This window comes from Pholcus phalangioides, unplaced genomic scaffold (assembly GCF_987345545.1).
Source record: "Pholcus phalangioides strain wild (caught in Gottingen) unplaced genomic scaffold, Ppha-v1.0 ptg000020l_1, whole genome shotgun sequence".
NCBI lineage: Eukaryota > Metazoa > Arthropoda > Arachnida > Araneae > Pholcidae > Pholcus > Pholcus phalangioides.
In genome coordinates, this window is record NW_028301613.1 from 9,848,428 (window position 1) to 9,868,497 (window position 20,070).

Genomic DNA, 20,070 nt, shown 5'->3' on the forward strand with positions numbered 1-20,070 from the left:
ACTATAAGGTGGGGTCACTTATGGACATGAGACCTCCAGGCATGACCCTTCACAAGAGTGGGAGTGACAGAGCTGCAACTCAGGCCTGATATGGTTTTCATCATTTTTTGTTTTTCACACTATAATTTTAATATAGATAGATAGATAAAACCGCTCACACACACATGCAACCGCGGACTGATGCAAAGCACCTTACTTCCGTTATCTCAAAAGAGGCAGTTTAATATAGAGGAGGGGCCTGCTAAAAACCCTATCCTAGGGAGCCTCTGCTGCAAAATGCAGGCGGTGAGGCCCGGGTGGGTCCATACCCCAAGACTGGTTTTGTGGGTGGTTGAATTGGATTTTGAATTTATTGGCGCAAGGACATTTATGGGTGGTTTTGTTGGATCCTGTGTGTATAGTCACTAATATAAAAGCTTTATTTCTTCACACCTTAATTTTTCTTCTCGGCTCTTTGCAGCCCTCCCACCTGTCATGGCCCCCTTTCTAAATTTTCTTCCGTGGTCCTTTTGAAGTATCCCAGTACCCATGGCCCCCACAAGGGTTGGGCTGACAGGGCTCTAGCACTAGGTCCCGGAATAATTCTCATTATTTTTTTGCTTTTTTACGCTGTAAATTAACTACAGAAAGGGCCTGTGAAAAGTCTGGCCGGGGGCCCCGCATAAGATCCCAACCTAGGGCCCTACACAAGCATGTGGGGGCCATGCCTGTACCACTAGGGGGCCATGTGGCACCTGGTTGAGAACCACTGGTATAGAATGTTCTCAAGGTAAGAATATGTAACTATATTATCATAAATAAATAACAGGAGACTATTTTGATCAAGAACTTATAAGAATATTCTCGAGTTATTTATATATAGTACTCCTACCAGAGAATATTCTCCGAAAGATTATTCTTGAGAATTTTACATCTCTACTTGAATCACATCTTAGAATGTTGTGCATTTGTGTATGAATCATGGAATCATTCACGAGTGGAAGGAGCAAAGCAACGTATATTTATTTCATGAAAAGTTTCCTTTTACATATTTATTTTTTTTTATAAATGACTGAAAATATTTATATATTGTATGTGATGAAAAATAAAGGATATTATGTAGTTGAATTGTGTGGTCTCAATTTTGTTTTGGTATTCAATGGATATTTTTGGTTAAAATCAACAGAAATTGATGCTCTTGGGGAAGTTTTCAAATATTAAGTTTTTATTTAATATTTTCTCTGGCCCTAATTGATACTTGAAAATAATTATAAGTTTAAACTTGTCTATTCGAGTGCTCAATTTACTAATTCGGCCTGTTTTTCTATAACATTGAGAAAAAATATATAACACATCGTGTGTGGTGGTGCTGAAAAACGGCCTTACAGGAAAGATGGGTTTCGTAGGACGGTTTTCGATGACGTCACGAATCTCGGGGTCAGGCTAGAACTCCTTAATACACATATGAAGGCGTCTTAGGTCAGGCTTTCTGCTTTAAGGCGCGTATACACTAACGCTCCGATCTTGCAACGCCCGACCTTCTACAGCGGTTCTAATCCGCTCGTGGGTACACAAACTTCCTTTGTGTTCGTTGAAAAAACCGATTCCAGGTGGGTCCAGTGTAAACAGCTCAAGAATCGTTCGCAATATCGTACAAATTACTGAACAACCAATTGCGAATGCTTTCATTGCATGATCCGCGCGCTAGTGTATACGCGCCTTTAGAAGGTATAGCTATAATTTCCTGTTGTGTATCGTCTCATTTTGGAAGCTCTAAAAGCAGGGCGAATCTAGATTTAACCATGGAGGAAACAAATGTTATTTTTTCCTCCATGAGAGTTAACTGTTGAAAGGAGCGATTTCCCCCCCCCCCTCTCCATAACACTGTATCCGGTGGCCATACGTCCCGCGTTGTCCCGTATTTTTTTGAACAGTCGCGATTTCTTTTGAATAAAGATAACGCGGTTTTCTATTTTTTTTTTTTTGGTTTATTATAAAATTATTTGCATCAAAACCATTGATACAAATAATTTTCAATGGTTTTATTGAATGCTATGTTATCATATCGCCCATAGATTCGCACCTGTCAAGCATGTTTCGAGAAAATTGACGACGAACGGTGATGCAATTAAAAAAAATTTTTTACTTGTCCATCTCCAAGAGGTAAAAACACCGTCCAATCTAACATCTGATAAAAACGCTTCAAGTTCTTGGTAAAAACTGACAAACGAGGTGGCTGAAAAAAATATGGTTCATTAAATCTATGTTACTATTGATAATACTGTTGACAACAGACTGCTTTTCTCACTAAAAAATATAGATTTAATCATCAATACTCATTGATTTTCACGTGTTCTCCACAATTTTAGATCTATTGTCACCAAATTATGCATATGTATAATCAATCATTTATATTGCTGTCCCGCCCCTAGAGGCATACAGTGCATATGTATAAATCAAACGGGACCCGACTTGAAAGATAGACTACTTTAAAAGTTTGTCAGAGCTGGGTAAACGCCAAAAATTGGCAAAAACCTGTTATGCAACAATGGTTCCTGGGCTTCAACAATTGCTTTTGAAATGAGTTATAGATATGCTTGTCTTTAAAACGGTTTTGCCACTTTTGTAATCCTGCCAGTATGTTTACAGTTATGTATAGAATTCGGTTATATTTGTGGCTCTTCCACTCCTCAATAATTGAAGGAAACCCGGGCAGCAATCAGCTAATACTAATTAGCATTGTCCCGTATTTTGACGCGCAATTTACCGTATTTTTCGATTGATTATAGTCAGCTTATAAAGAATCTAATTGCAAGTTTTTGAATGTTGGCAACACTGCTTGTTGAGCTCAAAGCCGCTTGAAAGGTGCTCCTAATGAAGCTTTGGTTGAGATGGACCATGTGGTCTGAAACCACGCATTTTTACCCTGTTAACCGCTTATTACCAACAAAATCATGAAATTATGATGACCGCCTACCTGCAATTATCCAACAATGTGTGCAAGCAACGAACGGTAAATATTTTTGTCTCTTTGTATCCGCTGAACTATTTTTAATTTCCTGCCATGATGCTCGAAAATAGAATGGGTACATGTTGATATGTCTCGCTGAGCAAATTTCCCTCTCAACCCATTTGTGTTCCATTTTTCCCGGTGTTTATAAAATTTTTAATTGTTTGGGATTTATATTAGGAGTACCGATCGTCGATGCCTTGTGACGTCACGCGTCGCTTTGTAGCATTTTTCGCGTTGCCGTAAGTGAAAGGTATCTGAATCGTCAGATTCGAACGTTTTTACTTTTGATTGTGTCGTGATATGATGGATGCCGCATGTACCTTGTTCGTGAATTTATATAAATATTTGTTTCTGAAAGTATAATTGTCATCTCATTGCCGTCGCCTTTATGAAAGGTGACTTGATAAGGGTAGCGGGCTCGTCGGCAGCCATTTTGCTCTCTTGCTGGGATCCTACAGGATTGCTGCACTGAATACTGCTTTGGAAATGACGCCGCCAAGCAGCGGAAAAAAAAAAAAATTTGTTCCGAGACAGCATGGTAACCTAGCAGAATTTTCCAAGCAAAAACGTACGAAAAATTCGATTGAAGAAAAAAAAATTTAAAGAATTACGAAAAAAATAAATCGAGATTTAAAATTGTTTGAGAAAGCATAATCTCGAGTGGGAATTACGATACAAAATTCAATAAACACTCCTAAGCAATGTTTTGTATTGCCTAACAATTTATAGCAAAAATGCTGAAATATATATGCAAATAGAAAAACTGCTTGATACCCCCAAAACAATGTTTTGCAATATTCTGCAAGGAGCCCTCAGCTGACTGAAAAACATCTGCCGTAAAAATTCAAATATACATAATAGCGTTTTTCTTTTTTCTTAAAATTCTTCTAGATTGTTCTGCAACAGCACTGGTTGTTCTGTGATGTAGGTGTCACATTTTGGGGTTGATACCTAATTAAAAAGGGAGCTGGGAGGATGAGTTGGCTTTTTCAAGGGAAAAAAATGATTTCATTAAGGAAAATTTAGATTTAATTATTAGATTGATTTTTTAATTTCCCAAACTTTGTTCCATCACCCCCTTCCTCTAGCGAACCCACAGGAAATCTCCCTATCTTCTACTTTGGAAATACTGGATTAACCGGTTGAGCGGTGAAAGGTTTTTAGATTTCTATTTGAAAAACGGTGTGAGGTTATACGGAAAAATACTTGTAAAGTGGCGAAGCTTCTTTATCTCAAGTAGTGCTTTCCCCCCAATAAACATGCAGGACAACAGAAGGCGTGGTTGGTGGGGTCCATCCAAGTGACAGGTTGGCTACACCTATTCCTAAAGTGATCCTATTCTTTACTAATACACACTCAACTTCAGTACCTGTTCTTTTGTTACAGTATTGGCCATTTTTTTTCTCCCTGTCGTGGTCATAGACATATTTAGAAGTTCATTTTTCCTATTGCTGTGGAACATCGCTAAAATGACACTTGATACAACGATATTTTTCAAGTATTATTTGGAAATGTCTATACTCTAATGTTAATCGGCTGCCTCTCGATATAGCGATAATCCCACTACAGCGATATTTTTTTCTTAGTCCGCAGACTATCGTTATATCGATGTTTCACTGTATGTATATTGTACTTTTCTCACTAATTTATTGGCGAAAAGAAGCATTTATATTCTCTAAATGCACAACAACACTATAACGGGGTATCAGGGATTACGTAACAAAGTTTTTCTTTTCATTTTTATTTTAAAAAATATTTAAGCCCGTTCTGAGTCTACGTAGAGTTTCACGGCGTTACAATACTTTATAATCACACTTCCTTGTAATTTTTTCGTTCCTCTTTCGCTGACGTTGCATGCGACTTATCATTTTGTGGTATTACTAAAGTGTCTTAGCACATTTTATCCGAGAAGTGTGATGCACTTTTCCAATGTATACTTTTCAGTTTAATCGAATAGCTTTTTCGCAAGAGAAAAGGCTGCACAGTTTTGAACAGTATAGGAAATTTATGAAAGCAACACACATTATGTGTGATAAGGCACAAAAATATACATATATGGTGTACCTTGAATTTCCTAGAAAGTTGAAAATAACAGTAGTCGATGATTTTAATTACATATCGATATTATACCTTATGAGTAAATTTGAAATATGTAATGAATTGGAAAATACCTTCGTTTTTATTTAATCTATTTATACAACACGAAATGATTTTTACTTCACGTAAGAAAACTAACTGATTATATTGTAAAATATATCGATTTTATGTGTATATGGAAGGAAGCAATTATTATGATGTATTTAATACATGCCATTAATAATGTAAGATACATTATAAACGCAAACATTTTAAAAGCCTATTTGAGCCTCGTTTCGATAGGTGGCATGTTCAGCAACGCGATGTATCTTACAGAATTTTTTTTTCTTTTGATGAAATTTACTTTCTTTGATATACAGACCAAAAAAAAAATAAAAGGTAACAAAAGAAATGGAATATTTGTCAAAACTTTAATTGAATCAACGATAACAACTGCTTTTCAGGGTTTATCTCAATGTAATGTCACATTCAGTTGGTCACATATAATTGAATTTTTACGCTTCGCATAAATTACATGTGTTATCATAGGATTCTATAAACACATTCAAAAAAAAACCCCGCATACATACACACAGTTGTACCCGCTTATAACGAAGCTAGAAAAAACAGCGAATGCATTCGATATAAGCGAATTTCATTACATCCGTACCAGCTTGGAAAATGGTACGATTAAGCGAATAACACATTTTGCACGAGCGATACGCATTTTTCAGTAATCTGAACATTCTTAAAATGAATAGATTAAAAACTTAATTGATGATATAATAACATTCCATATGAATGTTATTATATCATCAATATGTGATTATATAGAAAATAATATGTACCGATTATTATTTTTCTTGATATGATTGTAAATGTCAACCGTATTGCATTTAAATCATTTTTGCCAAATGATGCATGCACAAAACATGTCTTTTATTTTAGTAAGTGCATAAACACCAAACAATTTTTGGTCTCTTTTCTTGAATCATTCAAAGAGAATGAAAGAATTACACAAAAGGAATTATATTATCAAATCCGTACTACAATCATCCCATTCTTTTTTGCATGCATGGTATGTATTACGAAAACTACTATATATATATCGAGTAGCTTTGTGTATCAAAATTATACTAAATACAACATAGGCGTTCTCAGGATTTTCTCAAGAATGGGGGGGGGAAAGGAGGGGTCAAATTTTTTTTCTTCTGAAGGAGGGGGGGGGGAGTGAAGTTTTTACTGAAAAATAACGCTATAATCTCGGTCAAAGCTTGAACCCCAAACTTCCTTTTCATACGCCAACGAAACATTCTATATTTGGGGGGATCGTTTCATGCCTTGACGCTGCTCAGAAAACATGTCAATTTCAATATTATTTTTGACAAACCGACATCTCTTTTTTTTTTTTAAATTTCGCATAAAAAAGAAAAAAATTGAGTAAATTAAGATGTCGGATAATACAGTAGATTTTGCTTTCGAAGACAAATTAAACATGCAGCACAATGTTTCAAAAAGGCCACATCACATACGTTTTCAAATAAAGAAAGTCTTGGTTTTGACATATACCGCGTACGAGCTATTTCTTTTTAAAATTTAGTTCCCTTGGTAGGGTGCAAGTCACATAGACTATTATTGCTTTCAAAAGAGAAAAAATGTCTTTCTGATACGGTCTTTGTGAGCCTTTCTGATCGGTATATCGATCTCTAAGATATTGATATACCGATTTCTTTGATCGTTAGAGTTGCTGTCGCTAGCCGTGGGCAAACTGCCCAATTTCGGGCTTCGCCACTGTTATACAGGGTCGCAACTAGATGCTTGGTCACCCGGGGCAAGTGCACATTTTGGCCCCCCCCCCCCGTAATGTTGAAGGTAAGGTTTGAGAATGAAATTTGCTCCCCCCTCTGGTCCAGGGCTCGAGGCCCGCCTGCTCCCAGTGCTCGGTCGATTGTGCCGAAAATGGGAGTGCTTGTATTCCCCCAACAGGTTGATTGCGCAGAGTCTGGAAATCGGGTTGTTTGGATATCAGGGTGAGCGCAATCGACCTATAAACGGTTTATCATCTGCGCAATCGACTTACACCCCTGCTCCCTAGTTGCGGCCCTGCCCGTTTATATATATATATTTATTTATGCAGACCAAGAAAGAAATATCGTTGTATATTGGTTATCATTATATCGAGAGGCATCGATTTAACATTAGAGTAGTGACATTTCCGCACAAAACTCGAAAAAATATCATTGTTGAAGGATTTATCGCTTATCGTTGTAGCGGGGTTCCACTGTATTTAAAAAATTTGTAAAATATAATTAAAACATAATTAAAACAGCAATTGTGTATTAACAAATAGCACGAAATATTATGCAAGTCTCAAGTTAAATCTATATACATATAACTTAGAATAAATTCTAAAAAAAAAATAATAAATTCTGGAAAAAAATTTAATTTTAATTTCATCTTCCAGTCAAACTTTTTGTTGGATTTTAGTGGATTGCATACGTTTATTTATGTGTTTATATACAGTGAAATCTCGTTACAATGTCACTGATACAACGATAAATCCATGGCCCCCACATCCTGGACTAGGGCCCCTAGGCTGGAATCTTTTGCGGGCCCTTTTATGATGGATTTATAGCGTTAAAAAACAAAAATAATGAAAATCGTCCCGGGCCCCAGGGCCTCAGCCTTGCCAGCCCACCCCTTGTAGGGGCTATGGATAAATCCTACTACAACGATATTTTTTCGTCTTATTTAGCAATGCCTATAGCCTAATATTAAAGTGCTGCCTCTTGATATAGCAATAACCCTTCTACAACGATATTTTTCATGGTCTCGAGAATATCGTTATATCGAGATTTCACTGAAAAATTAAAATAAAATAAAAAAATATTTTTGAGAAAAATTTTGACGTACAGCTTCACATGTTGTGAATATAAGTGTGGAAAAAACAGTTTCTCTTCTTCTTTCTCTGTACCACCCCTCCCTAATTCCATTTTAACAATCTAGCATTCTTACTTTCAAGATACCAGTAAAAAAGCCACACCTTATTCTGTACAGACGGTATTTATTGTGACGGTCTATAACCAATTCATTGTACTGTTCAACCGAGCGCTTCATTCATTTGAAGGATTAGGAGGCGTTGAAGGTGTCAGTCAATGTACAATAGGTCAAGGGGGAAGGAACAGGTCTTCCATGACCCATGTAGTCGTCATCACCACTCAAGGATTGGAAACATTATGACCCATATATTCGTCATTGCCTCTATATAGACGTGAGAATATTCTGGATGTAAAAATTGGAGAATATTCATTTTTCTATTAAAATTAGTAAAAAAATGTTATTATGTTTATATTGTTAAATATAAGTCAGTTTTCATTGCCTGAAACATTTACAATAAAATTTTTGGTATGATCACCCCCAATGACAACTTTTAGTTTGAGAATAATCTCCAAGTCAATATGAGAGGTTTTAAAATCTTGGTTATCAAGATTTTAGAAATTTTTAGATTAAAACCGTAAGAAATTATTTTGAAACTAGATAAATTTTCAGAAATAAGTTCACAACGAAGAATTGAATCAAAGTTGATTGATATAAAGGAAGCTATTATACAATCACCTTCATTCTAAGAAGATACAGAACTGTTTTCTTCATTGTACTTATACTTAAATTCTATATCACTTACATTTGTTTTAAAGTTGTGTAATTCAGCCATGTTGGTTTCAATTTCTTGCTTTTAAACTTTAATATTGTGGTCTACAAACTTCAATATACCCATCTTCTTGACAGGAAGAGAGGAAAGATTTCGGTAACTGAAGAATATTCTCTCATCGAGGAGAATATTCTCTTGAAGGACTTAATAATAACACTTCAGAATAATTTTTATTTTCCATAAAAATATTCCCCAGTAATTTATGAAAGTAGTCCTTCCAGAGAATATTCTTCTTGATGAAAATATTCTCTGGAAGATTATTCTAGAGAATTTTACATCTCTATCTCTATATATTAGAAATTTATTTCTGCCAGTTCACGATAATTTTAACTTAGTCTGTCATTTCACTACAATTTTCTTGAATATACTTGAACTGCTGAATAATACACAAACACAGGTTAAATTATTTCAAGGTATAAATTTATTTCCTTTTTTAAACACAAATTATGCAAACTATTATATATATATATATATATATGGAAGCACCTGTTATATTCAAAACAGCACATATATTTCGATACAATGTAAGCTACTGCATGGGGGAAAAAACCTTGAAATTTTGAATTACTGAAATTTTTTTTAACAGATAAGGAATTTTATTTATGAGTAAATAAGTTACTGCTTTGAGCATAAACGATAATATCTAGTTTTTTTCCCCTAGCTGTGTAATCTAACAGTAATTCATCTGAAAAAAAGGGAAATATATATGGTATTTTTAAAATCAACACTTCGTGTGAGCCACAAAAGCCCAAAAACTGTAAATGAAAATTGCAACAATTATGGCAAAAAAAAGTGTATGCACGAATAGTAAATAACCATAATTACTCATTTCAGACCCTCGTAATAGGACACTAATATGAACTAATCTTTGAAAGTTCTTAATGTATTGGTATAAAAATATTTCAACAAATATCCATGAAAACTACGCTTAGATTCCTTTATCATTTTACATGTAGCCAATGGCGAGCCAACCAAGTTCTCCTCCCCCCCCCCCCCCCAAAGTGAAGAATTAAGAAAAGCTTGCGTTTTTTTGCTCAAGCATATGAAGATTACTACTAAACAATCCATGTAACTTGGCCATATTCCTCTGCGGAACTTCTAACGAATCGGTACATGTTGGAATGTGCATGTCCGTGTTGGGAACCGAACATGAAGCTTGTGTCTGTGTAATGCTTGTTATAAGAGGCCATCTGCCTCCTATTTTTCAAACTATGAGTGAAGTGTAATGATTAGAGATTTCGCTGTTGTAGGCCTGTTGCTCTCTGTGATGAGACTTTTTAATGGAACCATTGTGGTTCCCAACTTCGAAGACTGACAGTTCCAGCACATAAATTGGTTTTTCTTTTTGTGTTTCAAGTACCAGACACAAAAGTATTCCGCATTTCTTAAAATAGTTCAATATAGATCCAATAATTAAAAGTAGTATTTGACTAGGCCCATTTTTTTTGGACTGCCCGAAGAGTAGTATTATATTTAGGGTTTTGCCACATGTGGGCTACAAGAATTTTGCAGCTTTTGTATATTTTTTGAATCCATCCCTCGAATTTGAACCCGCTTGGCCCTTATGCCTGTAAATATGTTTGTCTTTTCAGCCACTCACATGCTTGCAGTACTGCAGAAGAGGGAAAGAAAAAAAAGAAGAAATGGACTAATTAGCAGATAGCAAAAATCAGCAGATGTAGGCAGGGCCGTCTTAAGAGTACCATGGGCCCCCGGGCCAAGTGGTTTTTCAGAGGCCCTACCTGGTAAATCCTAGAAAATTTCAACCGGATCATATTTTTGTGAGGCCCCCGGGTGGGCCCATGCGTTAAGACGGCACTGGATGTAGGTGAAAACAAACATTTTTCCAACCCCAAATCGGTGATTGGTCTCTTTGTCTCCCTTGTTTTGCTTCTCGAATTTCTGTATAGTAGACCAAAACAATGCAATTGTTCCTAGACTCATAACCTGTTGGTCGCAGCACTATACACACAGCCTAAGAATATTCAGACCTAGCAATGATTCCAGGTAGGAATCCAGTGTTCATGGGTGTTTGGATAATATGCAAATCAAGAGCAACTGAAATAGGGGTGGACAAAACTGATTCGACCAAATACCGAATAGTAAAACCTCGGTAAGTCGTCACCTCTAGTTATCGAAAAATTAAGACGGCACTTAAGCTGAGTTCCGTCAGTTTAAATGGATGTTATGAAAAACGTATAAATTTGAAGTAATATGACATTTATTAAAGTATGAATCAAAATAATATTAATAAAATTTATAGATCGCGAAAGAAAAAATGATAGCAATTTTTTTATCTATTATCACTTAAATTGTGGTGCACACTTTGATTTATACTAGTAATTTTTAATTTATAGACTAACAGAGCAACTATTTGAATAAGTAGCTTTTCATAACAGAACCCTCTATTGCACATTAATTTTATATATACATCAAATTTAATTTTAGTATTTTAATTCATCAGTAGTTCATGATGCAACTACAAAGTAATCTCGAACACTTTTGACTTGGTGGAAGGGTCCTGGGCAGGGAAAAGTAAACAGAAGACCTGAACTTGGGAAGGAATGTCTAATTTTTTTCAATAAAGATGTTAAAATTTCATTCCCTAAATTAGTAGAGTCCATGCTTTCTATGGTTATTTATTATCCGTGCCCGCGCGTTGCACTTTGACTTGAACTTGATTAATTTGATTCACATAAATTTTGATTTCCTTGCAATATATGCACCTGCCAACTCTCCCAATTTAGGCGGGAGACTCCGGATTTTTCATCCTTCCTCCCGCTTTCCGGATTTGTTAAAATTTCTTCGGATTTTGGCAGAAAATTAGATTTTACGCGAGCTTTCACGTCGTGGCGTCAATAATTACCGTCGTCGTTAGAGAAAACACCCATAGAGGACAGTCATAGTCATTTCCATCGAGCAGCCGTAAAAAAGTCTGTGACCGCATTTAAGCAACTGGCAAAGACGTGACTGTTTTCGTAGCATCGGCAATCATTAATCAGGGGCATGACCTGGGTTTCCAAAATTCCTGTATAATCGTTATTGTATTCCATTAACAGCCGCGCGGTAAACACGTTTTTCCGTCCGCAACTTTGTAGTTTGAATTTTTTTAAATCGTTTCTTCCGATTAAACATCTTCAGAAAGCAAATATAAAACTTTAAGCTATTAAGCTATATAGAGCTTATATATAAAGCTTTTAAGAATTCATATACTCAAGATTATCATTCACTGATAGCATCCACAAAAGGAAACACATACTTTATGAACAGTATGTAGATGTGATTTCTCTATTCTGCATGGAAAGACTGGCATGGAATTATATTCTTCTCAGGGGCAATGCAGAACCTGCCTTGGGGGGGGGGGGAGAGAATGTAACTTTTTCTTAATTTATTTTTAAAAAAAAATTTCTTAATTTTTTTTATTAACTTTTTTTGATCGAGTCTGAGTTAGTGAGGGGGGGGGTGCCCCCCTCGGATTTCTGGATTTCAAAAGTTGGCACGTCTGATATGTAATCGTTGACATATCAATAAATTTTGGTTTTTCCAGAGATGTGCTGGTCCCGCCCCTTGTGGGGGGGGGGGGGCAAAGTGCTTACGTTGCTTCTTGCGACAGAGCGTGGGTGTCTCGCGGTTTGTCCAGTTTCTCCAATGGAGCCCAGGCAGAAATGAAATCTAGCCTGAACAGTCCCCAAAAACCTTATAAGGCAAATGAACTTCCCCAGCGTAACTTTCGTTACTTAAACTGTTCCGTTTGGGTATATAGGATTTTATGGTGACTTTTAAGCATATGGCAATGCTGTTAACAAGCTCTATTTTTAATGTGAGTCTGTTCCTCTTTCTCAAACTTTTTCATAGTGACGATTAACGAGTAGACGAGGGTTTAATGACATTGTGGTCTACGAGAGCTGGAAGGGTCTGAAGAAAAATGACTACTTAACAAGGTTTTACTGTATTTGCCAAATGTTTTGGCCAAATATAAATTTGTTTAAAATTCATCATAATTACAAAAAAGAAATTGGTGTCTTTAATTGAAAATCAAATTATTGGTAAATAATAAATTGCGTAATTTAAATTTTATAAATATTTAAAAAACTGGTAATTGAAAAATTTTTATGACATGAATGTTGCTCTCCACTTGTTAATACAAGATATACAGAAGACTGGATGTTGTGAAGATATTTATTATTTGAGATGTTAATTTTTTTAAGGAAGGAAAAACTCCTCTCTGCCTCTACCGGGAGTCGAACCCGGGTCTCTCGATTGCCGGACGAGTGCTCTGGACTGTTCCGTTCTCACATATACGCTCTAGCGAAGGAAAATCCTCTATCTCCTCTGTAGCTTAGTGGTCAGAGCACTCGTCCGGTAATCGAGGGACCCGGGTTCGACTGCTGGTAGAGGCAGAGATGAGTTTTTCCTTCCTTAAAAAAAATTAACATCTCAAATAATAAATATCTTCACAAAATCGTCTTCTGTATATCTTGAAAGATTTTTAATATTCATGCCTCATAAAAATGAGATATATATAAGGTCTGTTTTAAAATTCATGGAGTGGCACTTGCATCGAAAATAATCTTGACTGTGGCATGGCTTGAAAAAAGATTGGCCACCCATAAATAAATGTATAAAAACCACACACATCATATTATGATACATATTCTTGGTACAAACACACTGTAATTCTTTTTAACAAATAAATATATTTGCATGTATAGTCTAACCAACCAAGTTTTTTTTTCCCCCCTTTAAAACTAAACAAATACAAAATGATGAGCAAGCCAAACATGAGTTTTTTTTAAGCATATGGGAAACACTGGCATTTCCATTAATAGTACAATTTCTATTTTCCATGATACTGCATGTTAATTCATTCATTATGTGTATATATATAGTGAAACCTCACTACAACAGTTATTCAATATAACAACTCCCTCTACAGCAATATTTTTTGAAATCTTGTTTTTGAAAATGTCTTGTTCACAAAAATATTTTTGTTTGACATTTTATAACGAATTATATTATCGAGTTTATTCATTGTAATAACCATTGTGGGATCTTATCAATTATTTTAAAATGTTAAAATGTGAGTGCTAGCAATTTTTAAGTTGTGGTGCTGTGGTAGCCCCATGAGCAATAAAGCAAAATTTGAGCTTTCAAAATTTCACGCATCAAAGCAAAATTTAAACAGTAATAGACCAATTCACCAATGAAAAACATGCTCGGATAAAACCCCACTTACCTTTAGAATCCTTTCCTCATACATAGTATCCGGTATTCTGTGCTGTTTGATGTGTATGGATGCTGCCAGTGTGAACAATACAGTTAACCTAATTTGTAGATATAATAAAAATAATTACAGGGCTCGGCACGGGTCACTTTTTTTTCTAAAAGTCACTTTTTTAGAAACTGGTCACTTTTATTACGTATTTTCAGGCCCAGGTCACTTTTTCCACTTTTTTAGCAAAAAAACTTCGGTCTTGGGCGCTTTTCTATTGTCAGTGTTTTTTTTTTCTTCAAGGAGGAACACTTGACCGGTTCAATATCGCTAATTTCCTCCCTCCCTTCATTGAACTACGATCAAAGGCGTCTTATCTTCCCGGGAGCATACCGTGTTACGTCAGCATAACTTGATTTCAAGGCGCTTGGAAAGAAAGCTCCTTGGTTAAAGAATCGTCGTTTTATGGAAAAGCCGGTCGGAGAAAAAACTAGCATATACTTACAACAAAGAATTTCCCCCCTACTACCATTCATTCTTATTTCCCCACGTGCTCACTCGTTCTTTTATTTTCATCTTATTTTAAAATTGATCCTTTATTTTATTTGTTTTGAAAAGTTTTTGTCCTAAGGGCCGAATTCTTTTCTTGGAGCATCGAGAAAGTTACATTTGTTGTTTGTTCTATCGTTACTTTTGTTTATTTTTTTAAATGTTATTTGAAATGACGATTTAAGAGAGCCTGTGCAGAAGCTAACTTACGCGCAGCGGGAGAATACCAAAGCGCGTATTAAAGACGCGTATTATTAATACGTATTAAGCGTATTAATACGCTTTGGAGAATACTCTTGTAGCTGGCCAAGGTTAAAGAAGCTCGCAGGTATTTTGAATTTACTTACAATAAAAAAAATTATCCGATTGAAAATCGTGATCTCTATCTACAAATAAAATTCGTGATCAAAAGGAGAACTATTTATGAAAAGATCACAGAATCCTGCAATTCAACATTTAGTTTAACACAAGGGTTTCCAAATCAGATGAAAATTGGTCATCAATCTGATAAAAACTCAGTTAATGCATTCGAGCCGTAAATAGAGGCGGATTTAACGGTGGGCACACCGAGCGCGCCTTTGGCCCCTACTTTACATTTTTTCCTAATTTAAAGGGCCTAATATTAATTTTTTTTTATGCCCGGGCCGTCAACTGACCTTTATCCGCTTCTGGCCGACACTTAATTTAGAGCATCTTCACGATACTGATTGTTGACTTAATATCAACATCTTGCGCTCCATTCTTGGTGTTGTGTACAAAAATCCCATTTTTAGACCTCGGAAGTTATTAAAACGTTTTTGTCTGGAGTCGCTATTATGACAGCAATAGGAGAGGGCGGGGGTCTGGTTCCACAGGTATTGAACGAGGAAAGGTGCCGAGTTTACTCTTTTTCTGTTAAAAAGAGTGGATACCGGCCCCGGGCGATAGTAAATTTTCGTTCGTACTTGCGACCCGGGTTGCTACATACCGTGATCAGATCTAAAACTGGGAGCGGGGGGGGGGGGGCAATACCTTGGACGGCGTTTTTGATGGAATGGTATATTTCAGAAAAGGCAATAAAAATTCCTTTGCAAAATTGTCGAATTTTGCAGTCAAGAAGCAGTAAAATTGCGTTTCCCCTTCAGAAAAAGCAATTGTATTACGGCCATGGTAAATCGGGTGCCCCGGGTGGGGGCAAATTCTTTGTTTTTGTTCGTTGAAAATTACGGGAGGAGTCAGCGCTAACGTGGCGACTTTTTTTCGCGCTAAAATAGGTAACCCTGACAGCAGGGTTATGTATAATATACATATAACAACAGTGCTCCCAACACACAGGGTCGGTGTACCCTGGGGGGATTGTACGTATACCTTCATGGGAAAGTTAAAAGTTTTCATTTCCAGGGGCCCTTGATGGATCTCATTGTTTTCTTGCTGCTTTAACGTTGAAAAATTTGCGATAGCGGAAGCACAAGAACAAGATATATCCAGTCTGGGGGCTCCAAAAAATTTGCGAATTCGGTCACGGGTAGTTGCGTGGGTGGTCCTGGATTTTATTCGTCGGTAAAACGAATACAAATGAAAATTTTTCATGTCATTCGCACCGGGGGATGACCGACAAGCTTTCAAGTCGGGGCCCCATGTTTACAGGTTTCATTTTGGGGCCCTGGATGAACCTCATTCTTTCCTGTTGTAGAATTTGCAACAGCGGATGCCCGAGAGAAAGACAGTCTGGGGCCCCACTAACAGTATGCGAATTGGTGTCCCGGGTAATTGGTAGGGGACCCTGGATTTTATTCGTTGGTAAAACGAATACAAATGAAAATTTTTCATGGCATTCTCACCGGGGGATAACCGACAAGCTTCCAAGTCGGGGCCCCATGTGTACAGGTTTCATTTTGGGGGTCCTGGATGAATCTCATTCTTTTCTGTTGTAGAATTTGCAACAGCGGATGCCCGAGATAAAGACAGTCTGGGACCCCACTAAAAGTATGCGAATACAATAGGCAACTGATTGGGGCCCCTAGCTTTTATTCATTGGTAAAACGAATACAAATGAAAAATTTTCATGGCACTCGCAGTGGGGGATGACCGATAAGCTTCCAAGTCGGGGGCCCCATGTTTACAGGTTTCATTTTAGGGCTCTGGATGAATCTGATTCTTTTTGTTTTTTAACATTATACAATTTGCAACAGCGGAAGACCGAGATAAATCCAGTCTGGATTCCCCACTAAAAATCTGCGTATTGTGTTCCCGTTACTGGATGTGGGGCCCTGGATTTTATTCGTTGCAAAATTGAAAAAAATTAAAAATTTTTGTGGTCCCTTACAGGGGTGTGCCCGACAAGCTTCCAGGTCAGTGCTCCATGGGAATGTTGATAGATTCTAATTCGGGGCCTCTGGACGTATCTCATTGATTTTTGTTGTTTAACATTGTAAAATTTGCGACACATCGGTAGCCTGAGATATATCCAGTGTGGGCCCCACTAAAATTCAGCGAATTGAATCTGGGGCCCCAGTTTCTGGGGGGTGCTTGATGAATCTCATTTGTTTTTTGTTGCGTTATCATTATTTTTATTAAAATTCGCTTCTTCAGTAAGCTGGTGCTTTCACACGTCTCTTTCCATAGCTCGCTGATGAAGTGGGACGAAATAAACAAGATATGTTGTGAAGAGAAGTGGGGGGGGGGGGTTGGCCGCCAAAGGCGGAAGGGGAGCAGAGCCCCTCTAGTTATATATATTTTTGTAATTTTTTATGTGCCCTTTGTCAGCCGCTGTGGTGGTCGAGTGGTCATAGTGCCGGACTCGCATCGCGAGGATCCGGGTTCGAACCCCACCAGCGCCACAGTGGTGGTCGGCTGAAGTTGGTTTACTGTGGTTCCCAATTTCAAGGCGCGAATGCGAGCCGATCTCCCCGTTAAAAAGTCTACACACTCGGACTGTTAGGTGCACTCAATTTGTTCCAGACTCTGCCACGAAAGCTGGGCTGGAAGAGATCTCAGCAACGGGATAAGTCCAGTGGCGAAGCCCCTGGCGTTTATTCATTGTGCCCTTTGTCAGCCATCTTGAATTGACTACCGCAAAACGGTGATTCCTTGGCGCGAAAAAATGTCGCCACGTTAGTGCTTACGAGGTTCATGGGAAATTTACCGGGGAAGGCAGCGGAGTCTTTTTTTCTCTTAAAAATTACGGAGCAGTTTCCAAAAAAATACTGTTTCCGGGGGTGGGAATTCTGCGTCACACTGCGCCAAAATTAACATCTTGCGCCATCCTGCTCCAATAGTGTATTTTCGTATTTTTCTGCGCCAAATAGCTAATTTTGCTTCAGTATGCCTGGAATTTCGGAAAGGACGCCAAAAAAATTTTGTACTTGCTTACCGCGAAACGATTCTTTCTAAGAGTGTGTTTTTTTTAACTGTACGCCTTATTTAAACTATCGGCCTTTCCATCGCGAAACCCCGATAATATCCGTGATCGTGCAACTGAGGATGGTTAGCAATGGTCTTTCTTTCAGCTTTAAAGCGCTAATGCGAGTCGGTTGCCGTTTAAAAAAAAGTCGCCTCTGGAAGCAGCAGAAATTACTGTAGTCGATCGTCATTGCGTCAAATCCCGATGTTTTGTGAAAAAAAAATTTCATTCCGGGAGTAAAAAGTGCGTTCCGCCGAATTACGAATGCTAATTTAGAAACTTTGCCGAATAACGAGTGTCAGATCGCCAAATAATAAGTACTTAATCGCCAAACGTCGTGTTGATTCTTCGGAAATTCTCTCCTATTTTGCAACAATTTCTTTCCAAGTATGAAAAAATTGAAAACTTATAGAAAATTTTTAGCCCATTTGAAGTGCTGCGGTTCCAGACAGACAATAGTGCCTTCAGTAAGCAAAAATCATCTTAAATAGACTGGTGTGAAAAATTTTATGACAGCCTCTCTTTCAAACAAGCTGTCAAAAGCCTGAAATACCAAAAACAAAAAACAAGCTGATGGAAAGATGTTTGATAGCAAAAGACAGTGTAGTTGTTTTATTTTGAAAAGGGGTGAGGGTTAACGAAAATATTCTTGTTAATTTCCCTGCTCCAATTTATAAATATCTGTTCCGAATCCTATATTTTGCTGCTCCAAAACTGCTCCGGATCCTGAATTTGCGGCTCCAAAACTGCTCAGAATCCTGAAAAAAAATTGTTAAAAATTTAATTTAATAGTTTTTAATCATTATAGTAAATTTCTTAAAATTTGTTGGAACGTATTATACAAACCTAGGTATGTAAATCAAATTTGTACTAGTTAAAAAAGTTTGAGTACATTTTGTATACTGTCATTCATAGCATAACATGAATGAAAAGCCCACTGGAATGTAGATGGGACAAATTATCTCTCATCAAATTTTGTGTTATTTCATTTGTTCCCCTTCTTTGAATGTGTAAACTTTTTCCCATTTTGAAGTTATTCTCTCACACATAGTTGTTGATAAATTTGATAAGTTATTCAAAACTTTTCTGGTTAGCAGAATGCGTTTGAGTTTCATTTAATTATTTCTATCTATTATGTAAAAAAAGCAATTTCAATGAGTTCTATTGAAATGCAAAGTTAAAACTAAATTCAATTTCAATTCATTCAATTTGGTAATAATCAAAATTCATTGTCCATTTGGTCTCTCTCTCTAAAAATATTTTGGTCACTATTTGGTCACTTTTAAACATTTCGGTCACTATTTGGTCACTTTTTCAAACATTTTGGTCACTTTTTCAAACATTTTGGTCACTATTTGCTCACTTTTTTAAACAATTTGGTCACTATTTTCACTATTTTTGAGGCCATGATCCGTGCTGACCTCTGTGCCCAAAACAACCCGGGTTTAACCCAAAAAACACTGGTTTTTAAGAAAAAAACCCGCCCGGACTGGGTTTTTTTTTTAAAAACCCAGGTTTTTTACAACCCTGGTTGCAGCCCTGTTAGACATTATATTTTTTTACATATTTCTTATGAACGTGAAGCTTTACCACCTGCACTGCCCATACCCAGTCTGCCCATGCGCTAGAACGGCCCTACTTGCTGGGGCCTCCTCCTCGGAAATATTTTTTACGGATCAAAATTCGAAGACCCTCCCACGCCCCTAAAAGAAATTTCGGTGGATTTATAGAGCAAAAATTAGTTAACCTCTGAGCCCAACCCCTATCACCAGGACCGCAAAACTGTACTTGCACCGGGCCGCTGAATGACTAAATCTGGTCCTGCCATAGGCACTGGAACCTGGGGTTGAGGCAGTTCAACCCCCTCCCTAATAAATTTTACGAGGGGGCTGAGCACCCCCCCCCCCATAATTAATAAATATACAATGCAACAACCACTGCCCCACCCGCATAAGGGCTAGAGTCCCGTATATATGGGACTACCAGTCCCCCCACCCATAGTGGTGGGATGACGAGATTCCATACGGCTCGCAAAAAAGTGTTAAGAAAGTACCTAGTACTTACAACACGATAAATGTATCGGAGAGAGTTTGCGGCCAGCAGCTAAAAAGTACACGCCTGTGTAACACGTATGTGAAATCGAATTATAG

At 37.2% G+C, this 20,070-nt stretch overlaps 1 long non-coding RNA gene across 2 annotated transcripts in view; it reads left to right on the forward strand.

The window, feature by feature from the left end:
- The first annotated feature begins 2,832 nt into the window (after positions 1 to 2,832).
- LOC149070955 (uncharacterized) overlaps positions 2,833 to 20,070 on the forward strand; it is a 44,448-nt gene continuing 27,210 nt past the window's right edge. For both annotated transcript variants that reach the window (XR_016194988.1, XR_016194987.1), the window contains exon 1: positions 2,833 to 2,992. This is a non-coding gene — a long non-coding RNA (uncharacterized LOC149070955). The remainder of the gene's footprint in view (positions 2,993 to 20,070) is intronic.